We start from the raw sequence: 14,400 nt of genomic DNA on the forward strand, positions 1-14,400 counted from the left end.
TTGCTTGGTGACAAGATTAATTTGGAAGAACCCTCTCTGGAGATGCTACCAGCCACCCAGACTTGTTATCCCAGAGAATTCACTGTCAATTGAAGCTATTAAACTATTTTCATTAGATAAATGCCTCCTTCTGCAGGATGACACACCCATTCATTTCCATCTCAGTAAAAGCATCTTTGCATCACTGTAGCTAATACTATTGAGAATTTGGATGTTTTTAAAGCTGTGCATAATTGCTGCTAGTGGGACACTGGGCAGTTTGCTGTGCCTACAACTGCCAGCTTGGCAAAGCCTGTGTTTAATGTATCTCACACCTACACCTGGTAGGGCTCATGGACCAGGCATCCACAGGCTCCAGTTCCCTGAGGAGCACGTGTTGGTAGCTGTCCTCAGAGGGCAGAAATAAATGGAGGGCTTTGGTTTCTTTTGTCCTGTCTCACAGTTCATGAGGTGTGAGCAAGGAGAATGATCCAATCTTTGTGACACAAGTCCTGTTGGGAGACAGGCAGCTCTGAATTTGCATGGTCTGGATTTGATACACTGCATCTCAGTGGCAAGAGAAAGGGAAAGAAGAGGAGCCCATGTGGCTCCTGCTCTCTGGTAGCCAGTCCTACTCCGAGGGACACTGAACACTCTCAGGCCGAGGTGGGAAACAGATTTTGCCACTGCAAATGCTCCTCTAACTGGATATGCAGCATAGACAGAGTCAGGAGCACCAGCCAGTCTTGCAGCTGTCATGGCAGAACTGTGTTCCACTCTGCTCATAACGTTGAGTTTGTGAGAGGGGGGCTCTCAGACATGTCCTCCTCATGTTCCTGAGGGGCTTGGTGGCGTTCAGCTCGGGCACTCAGGTGTGGCAAAGCAGTTGGGCTCTTTGAGGCAGTTTTAGAAGGGATCTGCTACTCAGCACTGTTTTCTCCCCAGAGATTTTTAATGGTGGTTTTGGGTGCTTCTAGAGGAAAGGATGTTTGTCACAAGTTCTCTGCTCCCTTGTGCTGCAGTCTAGGCCACAAACACAGCTGTCTCCTCTGGGGCAGTACACTGGTCCTGTGCCAGCCTTTGTAACGTGGTAGCAGAGCATAGCTAAAGCAGAGACTGGGGCTGGGGGTGAAAAACCAGCTCATATTTTATGAGTTACCACATAGACAGTGCGTTTCCACGTAATTTTCAGTCTCAGAAAGATGATGCAGGAGCCATGTGTAGAAACCCACTGCCCACTACTATAGATATTTGTCACTTTTGCCTTTCTTTGAGCAGCTTGAAAACCGTCTTGCTATTTTAAAAATACTGATTTGTCTTCTAATTTTCTTCTCAGCAATATTAAACAAATAGCTAAACAAATAAATAAACCAGAGGCATGATATCTGCTGTTCTAATTTCTCTGCCAGCTGAACACAGAAGGCTCTCCCTGCAATTTGTAAGGTTCATGTAAGTTTCATTAATAAAATTGCACCCAATTTTCATAAAGCAACAGGTTTAGAGCATCATTGCTGCAGGACACACCACCATTCCCTACTGGAACTCCATTCCATATATCTGCTGCAGGTTAAGAGCCCATCACTGCTCCCAGGGCTGTGTGAAACACTCTGGCCACTGACCTCAGCTGTGACCAGCTCATTTCCCAATATGCCACAGATTTGTACTTACACTCTCTCTGGGAGCTGTTGGAGCTGCAGGGGGCTGGATGTGACATTGGCTCTGATCCCAGTGCCCTCACACATGACCCCAATCAGCTTGGCTACAATTCTTATGATACCCACAGGGTTTCCAGATGGAAAGAGAAAAATAAATGTTATCAGCACAATCCAAATGGAAAAGGGTTATTTTTTTCTTCCATAGACAATCTCTGATGCTGGTACATAGGAGTTATTAATTCATCTTTTTGTATAAGAGTGGTTTCATTTGTTAGAACAAGGGAAATAGGCTTACTTTGATTGTCAGGGTCCTTTTTTTCCTTTTAAAACGGGAAATAATGCTGAAAGGAATTATCCTTTATTTTAATGCATTTTCTATTTCTCATCAAATCCCACAGTCTATGATATGGAAGGAATTGGTCATTAAATGTATAGCTAACTTGTACCTAATAATTAATATTAGTTGCAGCTGCAATAAAATGAGAGTTGCATTTAGAATTGACTCCAAGTCACAAGTCAGGTAATAACCAGCAATTCCTTCTCTCTGGAAACAGCTAGATGAGGCTGTAGAGACACCCTTCAACAACACAGGAAATACTTTAGAAATATAACTCTGTGTACCTTAGAAATATAACTCTGCAGAAACCAGTTGGATATATTCTGCATTTGCATTGGAGTTCTCATCCTGCCTTCAGGGCTTCAGGGTGTAAATGTGCCTGGATTTATCCTGCAATCTCCCATAACTAAAAGAAAGTTTTGGATCAGTCTATAAAAGAAAGTTTGACTGTTTCCCCATCAAATGGAACAGTAATTTTTAGAGCTTCTGAGGAATTTTTATTTTTATTTTTTTTTCTTCAGAAAAAAAGGAAAACAAAATTAAATTTATTTTTCATAATTTAATTTTTCTCTCTTTTCACAAGGAAATACTTATCATTGTAGTTTTGATATTACTTAAAAATAGGCATTTGAAGAAATAATATTATGTGATGTGTCACAGATATGGCTTACCTGCAATTAATAACTTTTTCCAAAGTCTTTGTCTTATGGAAATGTAGAATGAAATAATTTATGTGCATCAAAAAAGTGATTTTACCCTATCTCTTTTCCCCTGTGAAAGACCTAAATATTGGAATATCAGATTAAAAGATCAACACTGTTTTATGTCAAACAGGTTGGGAAAAACAAAACCAGTATAGCCTCACATTGTTAGGACTGAGTGAACACAGTTAAACTTCACATCTTCACTCTGAGAAAGTGTTTGTGTCATGATAAGCTGAAATATTTGGCCAGTGATGTGCTGCACTGGTAGCCTTGACATTTACATACATCAGGCTGGTCCTTAGCAGGACAGATTTCCCATCTGCACAGGTCCCACCCTGATGTGCTGGGGCTCATTTGGGGACTTGAGAAGGATGTCTTTTCTCCATACCAACTCAATATGTGCTGGGATTACCAAGAATGTCTTGAATTAGTAAAATCTGTCATAAATTCTTAATTTAATTAACTACAAATTTTAGTCAGCTGAGCTATTGATCAGACATGTTTTACAAATACACTAACAACACCTTCAGAAAAGTTTTGCTTTATACCTTGTAATTAAAATAAATATTTAATCTGTCATTGCACAAAAAGCAGTTGGCTGAGCATAATTATATTAATCATCTCCAAACCATGATGTAAGTAACTAATCAGCTCAAAAGCTGCTTCAGCTTCACTATAAATTAGGTAGTGGTAATTTCACCAACACCTTTCCAGACACTCTTTTCCCTTCTTATTGTCTTAGTAAATGCTATGGACACAATGAGAGATTCACCCTCCAGCATCCTGAGGAGAGCAGGAACAGGTGAAGGTTTTGTTTGGTTCACTGTTCCAAAGTTCCCTTAGAGCTGCTGAGTGCTGGAGCTGGGGAAGGAGCAGCTCTGGACAGTCACCCAGCTTGTTGTGTTCAGTCTTGGTGGGATGAACAGATAAAGTGGGCAGTAACTGGAGGGAAAAGCTGCTCTATCTCTTTCTTGGCACAACCCAGAATCTTTATTTGCAATTCACTTCTTGTTATACAATTCCCTTTGTTCCAGATCTTGGTTTTGGTTGTTTCTTCATTAAAACAATACATGATAAGAAAGCTTTCTTGATTGTAGGAATTTTCAGTGCAGTTTAGAGGTGCAACTGTGCTATACTAAAAGCTGTTTGCCAGCTAGGCAGTTTACTGAGTAAATATCTAGTGCCAGAGTTCACACATAGTGTGCACATGTGTAATTCATACATACAAGTTTTGTTGTTAAGTAAAACCAAGGTTTGAAAGTTTTTAGAATCAGGGCCTGCAATGAATGTTCCTGCCCTGCTCCTCCTCCTCCAGCTCCAAACCTGTGACCCCAACAATAAGCAACATGCTGAACTGTGGAAATCTCTCATCATCACCTCACTTTTCATTTAATAGCAACCAGATATTTTTACTGCCAGATACATGCTGAGGTTTTGATTACATGCATATGATATACAGTGGCCAGGAAAGTTAATCTCAGATCAATATTTTTTTTTAAGATCCCCATCAGGATGGATCTCTGCACCTGCTGTCAGTGTAAAGATGGCTTTCCCAACTGCAACACACCTCATGGCATGCTCTTGAAAACCTCTCACTTTTAACATACCTGCTTAATAAAAATGCTTCCAGTGACAGTGAAAAATGGAACCTATCAATGAGTTACCAGCCCACATTTCCATTGCTACCATCTGAACTTCAGAGAGGCCCTGCCCTCAGTGAGAGGCAATGATGCTATTACAGCCTGACAAGGACATATTGAGAGACTTGGGCATAGATTGCACAAATGCTCTTATAATTTTACCTTTTAGAATGGGCCTTGCAATAGAGGTAATTAGAAAGTGCTGGATTACAGGGCATAAGAGGGATCAGTCTGAGAGCTCAGAGAGCAAACAGAAATTATGAGTGAGCCAAAGGTAAAAGTGTATGTTTCCATTAAGGATAAAAGAAGCAACAAGTAAATCCACTACCAAAACCAAAGAGATTACAGTTCAGTCTGTGTTTCCAAAAGATGAAGAAAGGTAAATCGATCTTACCCTCAGATGCAGGAACTTCTAATAGCTCTGCCAGGGATGTCAGCAGTGCTCCTGTCTGGCTGCATTGCAGGTACATGTCTCATTTCAAACACTGCAGGCTGTGAACTATCCTAGCACAAACCTCAACAACTGCAATTAGGCAATTTAAAAATGCTAAGTCATAAAGAACAGACAAATAGTTTTCTTCACAGTGTCCTCCTTAATTGGGAGTTTTCTGGTCACTCCTACAGAAACAATGTTCTTACAAGCACACCTTTGGACACTTTCACAAGGAGGCACCCCAGGCTCCTTCATGCTTGTTCATTACACAGAATCACAGAGTTAGAGGTGAGCTTGAATGTGTTAAGGTGTCACTAATGACACTTGCATGGAATGCTAGACAAAAACATTGGATATAGTCCCTGGGCATCAGCAGAAGCCCTAGTAAGACAATGCATCTTCTTGTACTGCTCCCTCAAAAGGGGTATTACTTTCTTCCAGTCTAAATTTCAAACTTTCTGTTTTGGGAAATGGTTTGGAGGAAGGGTGCTTTTGTTTTAGTGAATATTGGGACAGGAGTAGGGAAGTCAGAACAGTGTTAAGTTTTGAGGGACCTACCACTGATAGTGATCCTCTGAACTGCCAGTGGTTTGATTATATGCTAGGCATGCAGAAGATGCAAATTCAAAATTGAGCAACACAGGGAACTACAACTGAATCTCCAAATCCATGAAATTTTTTTTAAATCACGAATCTTGGCTGTTGTAGTATAGCCTGACTCTTGTTGTGCCCCAGGAATCAGAATTTCCATCCTTGGCCAGGAGCAGCTTAGAGACCTGGTGATGGGGATTGGTGTGCATGGTCCCAGCCACATGCCCCAGGATTCAGACACTCCATGGCTTGAAGCACCTGGCCCCAGCACAAAATAACCTCTGCTCTCACTGCAAACCTAAATTATTATCCAACCCACAGTAAGTTATAATAAAGCAGTGGTATATTGAGAGCTGGCCTGGCCTTTTGAAATGCAAATTAGCAGTCGAGTAATAACTAGGTGCTTTTGACCCTGAGAAAAGCCAAATATTGAGCCTGTTTTTGCAAAGGTGAAGATGTGCTGTGTACATTACAGCACATTTAACAGCACACACACAGAGCCATCCAGCCCAGCCAGGCACCAGCTCCCAGTCCCCAGTGCCACCAGGCTGTGCTTCCTTTCTCATGACTCTCTGGCTTTGAAGTTGAGCTGCAGCATGCTCAGCTGTGCTCAGCAGGAGGGCTGGAGGTTTGAATATTCAGATTTCATCTCTGTTTATAGAGTGGGCTTTTGAGATGTAGGAATTCTGTTACATTGCCCGGTGTCTGGGGGAAGGGCTGCTGAGGTTGTTAATGAGTCCCAAGGAGCTCCATCCCTTTCACAAACCACTGCAGGCCCCTTCTGCTCGTGCCAGACCTTAATGGCCACATGGACCTAGTGCACAATATCAGGTACCTTTAACAGAGCTTTTTAATTGTGTCTCTGATTTTATTTCTGCTTGTTTCATACTGGCTGCATGCTGCAGCAGGCAATATTTGGTCTATTTCACTTAACTAGTGCTGCTTTAATGTTGATTTTGATGCATTATTGCTTTCTGCAATGGCTGACTCACACACACATGAAGTTTCCTTGGTTGCCATAAGGAAAGAAAGTATGAAATTTGATAATATAACATGGAAGCTATTGATTTTCTAAAGCCCCATGTGCTGCTTCAGTGGATGCAATACAACTCATGTAGGCATGCATGTGACAGCCCAATTGTGAGTGGGCGCCCAGGAAGGGAAAGCAGAAGAGTATTTACCTGCTCTATCCTTTCATTCCAAACCCAGACAGCCGAGAAGCATTATGATATTCCTACCAAACAGCTTGGGAAGAGCATGTTTATGTCTCACAAAGCAGAACTCTGGAGACTCCCCTGTTTTCCAGGCAGCTCCTGCACCACACCATGAGATGTGCAGCACTAGGTACAATAGGATTGAGGCTGCTGCTTCTGGTAGAAATGTGATGTAGCTGCACTACAACAAAGTATGCTGGGATAAAAATCCCTGTCCTGTTTGTTTCATGGGGGACCCTTTCTCCCATTACAGAAAAACTGGCAGGTTCCAGCTGTGCAGAGCTCTCTGCACAGCCAGGGAAGGGACAAGCTTGCCAAGGGGTTTGCTGTCTGTCAACAGAAAATGGCACTTTGTGGAGTGTGGCTGGGGTGGACCTGTGACTCCTCTCTGCTGCCAGTCCTTATTACAGGCCATCAGCCTCTCCAAAGTTATTCCTGCCCTTTGTCTTTCTCTCATGGGCAGATGTTCCCTGTTCTTTATCAAGCATTGATAAATGAGTGAGTAGGAACAGAAATATTGAACTGGAGGAACTGTTTTAGCACTGGGTAATTCTGTGGTCCATGCAGCATAATTAAAGGCCAATATGCTCCTTCCTAGTTAAGATCACTTCGTGGATTTGAAGTTGCACCTTAGACTTAAGACTTCCCCTGCACAGGAGGAAGAGTTATAAATGAATGAACTGACCTGTTCTTCCTCTTCCTACACTCTGGAAAGCCACTTTTTTTCTGTAAATTGTGGGCACTACCCATTAGGAAGTGCATATGCTGCAAAGGGCTGCATACAGTTACAATGCTATATGTGAAACAATTTCATAGGGCATATGCTGGTCTCTGTGCCTTTTTTACCTTTTCTGGTTTATCCTATTCAAAATAATTAAGCAGCCTCATGGAGAAGGCACAAGAGAGGTACCATTTCCTGAACATTGCTGCGATGTAGCTCCAGTGTCTGGCAGAGGGGCTCATATTGAGCCAAGTGTGAACCAAGCACCTGCTATTAAAAGTAACACACTAAAGTAGAATTCCATCAAATTGCTGTTTGGGTTTTTTAATATTCATAAAAATATATTTCTTGAAGCAGCAGGGATAGCAATGAAAGGAAGGACAGCTAGCATCCGCATCTTCTCCATGTGATTAGAGTATTTGCATCAAATACTTTATTATGAAGGCTGGAGGACAAGAAAAGCACATTCAGCATCATATGTTATGGCACAATCCCTCTCTGGTAGAGCAAACAATGGGACCATTATACAAGCTGACATATTTTTTGTTTCTAATATATTCTGCTTCTTTGTGTCTGTGTGTGCTTAAATAGCAGGCACAGATGTACTGTTTCCAAAGGTCTTTGACTTGTCATGAGAATACTGTCTTTACCAGTAAAATAAATTGATTACTAGTGACAATGTTAACTATTATACAAAGAACACAGCTCTGGTGGGCTTTGTTAGATTTTAAAGAAAAGGTGATTATTTCTTCTTTATGACAGTTTGAAAGGTTTGCCATGTGGATATGGAAAGATTTTGCTCATGAATATGCAGAGCAATGGCAACAGGCCGGGGAGCCAGATCTTCACAGTGACCGTTGGCTGTGATTGAGATAGGAGAAGAAATAAAACACAAGACAAACACAAAATGTACAAAACCAGCATGGGAGGTGATCATTAGAATATCAAATTATGAGCATATTGTGCAATATTGTATTTGGGGTATAATATCAAATAGATGACAGAGTTACAAGGACAGCAGTGCCAGTGGGATGATGCACAGGGCATCAGGGTCACTGTAAGGCCACCACATTCTTGAATATGGCTAGGGATTATTATTTGATGTTATGAGCAAATATGCTCTGAGCAGTGACCTCAGGAAACTGGCCTATGACACAAGGCAATATACCTTTCTTATCAAGATGTGTTGAAATTTTTCTGGGAGGCATTCTGGTTTGCTGAAGAAAAAACAAACAATTCATGCAGGTACTGCAGTGTGCTATAGAGCAGAGAAATGAATGAATAGAGTAAAAAACACAGCAACAAAATACCTACTTGTTATATTACAATGGGTTTTCAGAGGTTTTTCCTTTTATAATGTGAAAAATTATAAAAGGCGTGCTAAGAGTAAGTCTTTTACTAGAGCCTTTAAATTTCTGCAGGTTTTTGCTCTAAAACATACTCAAAAAGTTCTCCTATAGATCTCATGTTAAAATAATTTGGGATCTTTTCCAACCTAATTTAAGATGCTACAAATATTTTCTGTAATGAGATTGGAAATTATCCATTTGCTCCCCCTAGAAAAGGCTATAAGTTCTCCCCTGATTGCAGTTCAGATCATGCCGCTAAACACTAATTTAGAACACAAATCAGACTCCTTGTTGATTGCAGTTCAATTCATGCTGCTAAATACCAGTTCTCTGACCAGCAAATGCTGCTCTGTGGGCTGTGACCTAGGCCTCCCAAAGCAATGGATGCCAAATTTTTACATAGGTTGCATTACTAAAATGAGGTCTGTCCTCTCAAATCATAATTAAGGACACAATTCTTACCTGATCCTACAGCAAGCCTTCCCTTTTATATTCAAATGCTTTTTAATGACTCATCTAGAATTAGTGACAACTATGCGTTCCTTTGGCACGTGATCTGCCTTTCCTTTAAATCATTGACTCTTGTTCAAATATCTATGACATCCTTAATGCATTTAATCTTCCTCCTGTTTAGAAGACTTTTTCTTAGATTAATTCTTTCTCAGGTTGCTGAACATTTTTTGATTTTCCTTACTGATCAAAATGCTAATGGTTTTCACAATTGGTCTTCAGGTCAGAGTGAAAGAAAGAGCAAGACTTTCCTAAAATCTAGATCCCATGTCACCATCTTGATGATGAAGCATCTTTTTTTTGTTCTTGACTGTTAAAACCTGCCTGGTATTGCACAGCCACTGTTACCCCATTTCACATCATTTGGTTCCAGGCACTGCCCCAGGGCTGGTTTTCCCTGCCTCCTGTCCTGTTCAACACCTCCAGCCCCAGCACTCTGCAAACTGGAAGCAGTGTTCTGTGCTCTGTAACCCCTCTTTATGGCAGACTCACTTCTCAAAACAAGCTCCTCAGTGAAATCAGCCCCTTTTCCACCATGGAAATCTCTAGGACAGAGCATGAAGTGTTCCTCTGTCATTCTCTGATCCATGGTGAAAGGTGGTGGGTGCATGACAGAAGCTGCTACTTGTGAGGGTTTCTTCTTGTCAGGTGAGCTTTGTACATCTTCCCAGCCCCCACTTCCACATTGCTTTTAAAACATCAAATGAATTCTATTGCATTTTTAGGGACTATAGAGATACCTTGATATGTTTAGGAAGACTTGGCCTTTGTACTTCTTCCAGTTCTCTGCCCCATCGTCCTGTTCTTATTGTACCTGTCTGGCTTTCCTTAGGTGTTCCTCAGCCTGGTGCTTTCTGATTTTCACACTTAAAGCAGCTAAACTCCATCGCATGCTCCTACCTTATTCCTAATCTGCCTTTATGTCCATTCTGCCCCTGTTCACTAATGTTCTTAAAAAATACAAAGTATGTAATAAAAACCAGCATTTTAAAAGGGACAGATAACCAGCCAAAGCAGGGAAGTACAAAAAATATCTGATCCTTTTTGGAACCTTTCTGCACCACTCTTCTGATTAATAAACCTGCTTTACTCTGGATGTTTTGAAATTGCTGAGAATTTATTTTACAGCATGTAAAACAAAAAACTTACTGAAATCCTGCAGAGACTTAGATGGGACAGACTCTAAATTGAATGAAAGATGGAATATGATAATAAAGCAGACTGAAACCATGTTTGCTTTGTCACAGCAATTTCTAATCAATCCTTGTGCATCATGTGGTCATATTTGTAACGAAAATATTCTCACAAAATAAGAAAAAGTATAAAGTCTTCATTCAAAAGCACCTACCAGCTGCACATATTGTATTAATAGAAAAACTGATACACCTAATCAGGGTTTCACATTTCAAACCAGGAGGCCTAACAGCTTCTGAGATATAAGTAAATGAAAATTCATGATTCTGTATTGTGCCCAAGAGCCAACTTTACTGCTATTGCCATATAATTATTTATAGCTGCAAACTATCAAATGGGATTGCTTACCACCACCTTACTACATGTGGTAATTGATGTGAAGTGAGGCATTGCGTCCCCAGCTGACCCCAGCATCCTGAAAGTCAGATGGATTTTATCTAACTCAATTATGATTGATATTATCAAAATCCATGGAGCACAACATGGTATAAGGGGCTTTCTAAGTGTATCTATTGATTGTTTCTCTGTGTCTGTGTGTGTGTGTGCATGTGTTTCTCAAGGCTGTGGAAATGGAGTCATCTCTGGAGTAAAGAAGAGCAGTATTAGTAACAATTTCCACGTGTAAATATATATTTCTGATGGCTTAACTTGCCCTCATTGCCTTCTAGGGATTGCTGGAACTTGTACTACAAAACTCTTGGTTCACTGGCAAAGAATTTTGCTACAGTAAGAAAATATTGCCAGTATGGTTGTTGGGGTTGAAAAGCAAAATGTTCTGTGATGTGCTTCACTGAGACTAGGGCAGGACAAGAATGGTTGTGTTCCAGTTCTGGCCATTCCTGCACTCCACTGCAGCCCAGCAGTGCTCTGTGCAAGCAGCTAGCCCTACAGACTGGCTCCTGCAGATGTCTGCAAAAGCAGGCATAAGGCTGCAGCAATGACATGAAGCTTCCCCCATGGCAGTTTTACTGTTTCCAGCAATCTGGAATTCAGGGGCTGCTGTTTAGATCTGCATCATTGTGTTTAATAATCTCTGATGGATATTTCTTGTCTGAATTTTCTCCAGTCATCTTCTGAACCCACACACAATTTTAACATCCAAATATAGTAGAAAAGTCGGTTTTGATAAAATAGGAAACATATAAAGTGATATGTATTTCTACATACCTGCTGGTTTTTTATTTCCCAGATTGCTCCCTAATTGATGTAGTACTATGAGAAATGGTGACCATTCATTCCCAAATCACCTTTTCCATGTTAGGGAGTGTTTTTATAGACTCTTGACAAAACTTTCCTCAAGCTTTCCTGTCCTTATCAAATGAATCTTATCCAATTAATTTTTCAGTAACCTTTCCAAATTGTTGTTGTCATTATTATTTTTCTCTATGTTATTCTCCAATACCACCTTTGAGATCAAACACAGAAAAGTATTCACCAGTCAGGGATGCTGTGTATAAATAATGTTTTTTCCATTCCTCACCTAAGCATTGAGTTAATGTTTACTGTCCATAATTACTCTCCCACTTTGCTAAGTGATAATAAATTATTCAGGGTGCCATACTGTGTTTCTGGTTTGGGGTATCGTTTTCTCTTCCCTTCCCCCCACCTGTGCAATGCTTGCTTTTTGTCAGCATCTTGTCTCTTTGGCCATTTTATCACCAAGTTGCTCAGATATTCTTTGCCAAGCCTCAGTCAGTTCATGTTTTTACTGTCCTGGTAATGTACTAGATATTAAATTGCCACCAGGAGATGCACTCCTCCTTTTTTCTTAATCAGTTGTGGATATGTTACAGCACAAGTCCCACTACAGAGGTCTATAGTAAGGTACATACCCTTCACTATGAAAAATCAATTATTTAGTCATCATTTAGTTACCAACATATAGGATGGATGATAGGAAGAAGATGTTTCACTGCTCAGCCTTCCCTTTTTTTAAATTAGTTTTCAAGCCTTGTGGTGGCCCGGATGCAGCATAGCTCAGTCAATAACAAATTTGGGAATTCAACAAGGCATCTTCCTGGTCTGTTCTGTGGACTTATTTTGTGAGGAGCATCCAAAGAGTCAATTCTTGCCCCATTATAAAGTTGCAACAAATGAATGTTCAATCACTGTGCAGCTGGAACAGGCTGGAACAGGTTGTCCTTCAGGGATTTGTCAGCTGATAGGAATATCTATAAAAAAGTTTTTTTGTGAGGCTGAAATGGGAAGTCTGGATGGCTTCTTAGGAAATAAGTTATAATGACAGCCAGGTATTGACATTTTAGAGCTTTTCATTCACTTAAGTAAAAATTCTTGGTATTCTTATTAGCAAAGTACACATTTACTTTCTTCCCAGAGTTTCTATAGTGTTCCTTCTCTTTTTCACAGCCTCCTGGGATTTTCCCAATACTGTACACAGCAGCCATAGGGCTGACCTAAGTGCCCTGTTCTTTGCCTAAAGACAATATTTGGACTACAGGAAGTTAGTTTAGGAATGTTATCCTCTTCCCTGTAGGAATACAGTTTGGAGATTCCAAATGCATCCATACTGCAGCTATTGCCAGCTGTCAGACATCCCCTTTGAGTCCTGAGCTCCTGTAGCTGTTACAGCATTAAAGGAAAGGCACATTTGCTCCTCCATCCCACCAGAGCAGCCACACACCAGACCTCTTGAACAGATCATGCCAGCCTTTAACCAATGCTAGTGTGGGAAAATGAAAAACAGTTGAAGGTGGTGCACTGTAAGCAAAGCTTCCTCTTTTTATAGCCATCAACTTCTAGTGAGCTAAAGAAATAAGTATTGTTATTAGAAGATTCAATATCCATTTAATCACAAGAAACTCACAGAGCTGTGAAGTTTCTTGCTAACTGTTCATTCTTAGAGAGATGTACATTTTCCCAATACATCTGGAAATGTAAAAGAATACCCACAAGAATACCTATAATGCTACCCAAGACATGTTGACAGCATGCTTATTTTATATTTCTCTCCTCAGAAAAGTGATATACTGCTAATTGCTACTGTTACTGTTACTTAAACCCAAGTGGATAGTATTTATTTGGGTAGTATCCTCAATATCATCCAAGTTTGCTTATCTACTCAATCACAATTTATGTATTTTCCTTTTGCAAAACTTATATCTCAATGAAAAATCTCTTGCTCATTTTGTGTTGGGGTTTTATTATTATTTTTTAATGTAAAAGAATACTGCCTAACATAGGAAGTGGACAAAGTTGGGTGTCCTGATTTTGGTCATCCAGAGGAAACCAGTCTGTGTTTGAGTGAGCTTCCAAAGACAAGATGTTTATATCACACCTTAGTTTTGGTTCTGAGTGTAGGAGCCAAAGTAGGCACCTGGCCATGGGATTCTCCAGCACTTCAGCCCAGGTAACTTTCATGCTTCTACAGCATCTGACATGGAGTTCACCTGCTAGTGACTGACCCAGTGTTTAACAGCGATTCACCACTGGAAATAGTCTTTGAAATTCATAAATTCAAGGCAAGCCTGGTTTATGGGGACTGATAATGCTGTATTAGTTGCTGGAAGTTAATGAGGTCCTGTGTTTGAGTACAACCAGATTAAAATGAAAAACGAACCACATTACATTCTGTTTCGACAATTATTATCAGTTGGTTGTAATATAAATATGCAAATTTCTCAGCTTGAACTTTAACATCCTCTGTAGAGACCATTCATCTCTTTAAAGTATTAATTTAAGTTGTAAAAGGATCCATACATCATTGCATGTCATTTTGAAAACAAATATTAATCAATTTTACACTCTGAATTGCCACTGTGCAAGTGTAATGTCCATTATTTTGGAGCAAGTCAGTGGCAAGAAATTTACATATTCATTCTTGGCTTAAGAAATCATATGATAATACAAGTACAACACAAGAAATTCAAAAGACTTAAGACCTTATCATCATCTATTCAATGGCAAAAAGCCTGCCTTTTGCATTCTCAATGCATTGGTATGCAGATTAGGAATATGTTTCTCATTCCTATCAGTATAACCTTGAAAGCTGGTGACAGCTGAAGTGTAGTCATAAGTTTTCTCTTCCAACAGAAAAAACAGAAAGAAAAAAAGGC

General features: G+C 40.2%; 1 long non-coding RNA gene across 2 annotated transcripts in view; it reads left to right on the plus strand.

Annotated features, from left to right (window-relative positions):
- Positions 1-14,400, plus strand: part of LOC135279146 (uncharacterized) — a 185,884-nt gene that overhangs the window by 152,286 nt on the left and 19,198 nt on the right. The window lies entirely within an intron of this gene.

Source organism: Passer domesticus, chromosome 12 (assembly GCF_036417665.1).
Source record: "Passer domesticus isolate bPasDom1 chromosome 12, bPasDom1.hap1, whole genome shotgun sequence".
NCBI classification, from domain to species: domain Eukaryota; kingdom Metazoa; phylum Chordata; class Aves; order Passeriformes; family Passeridae; genus Passer; species Passer domesticus.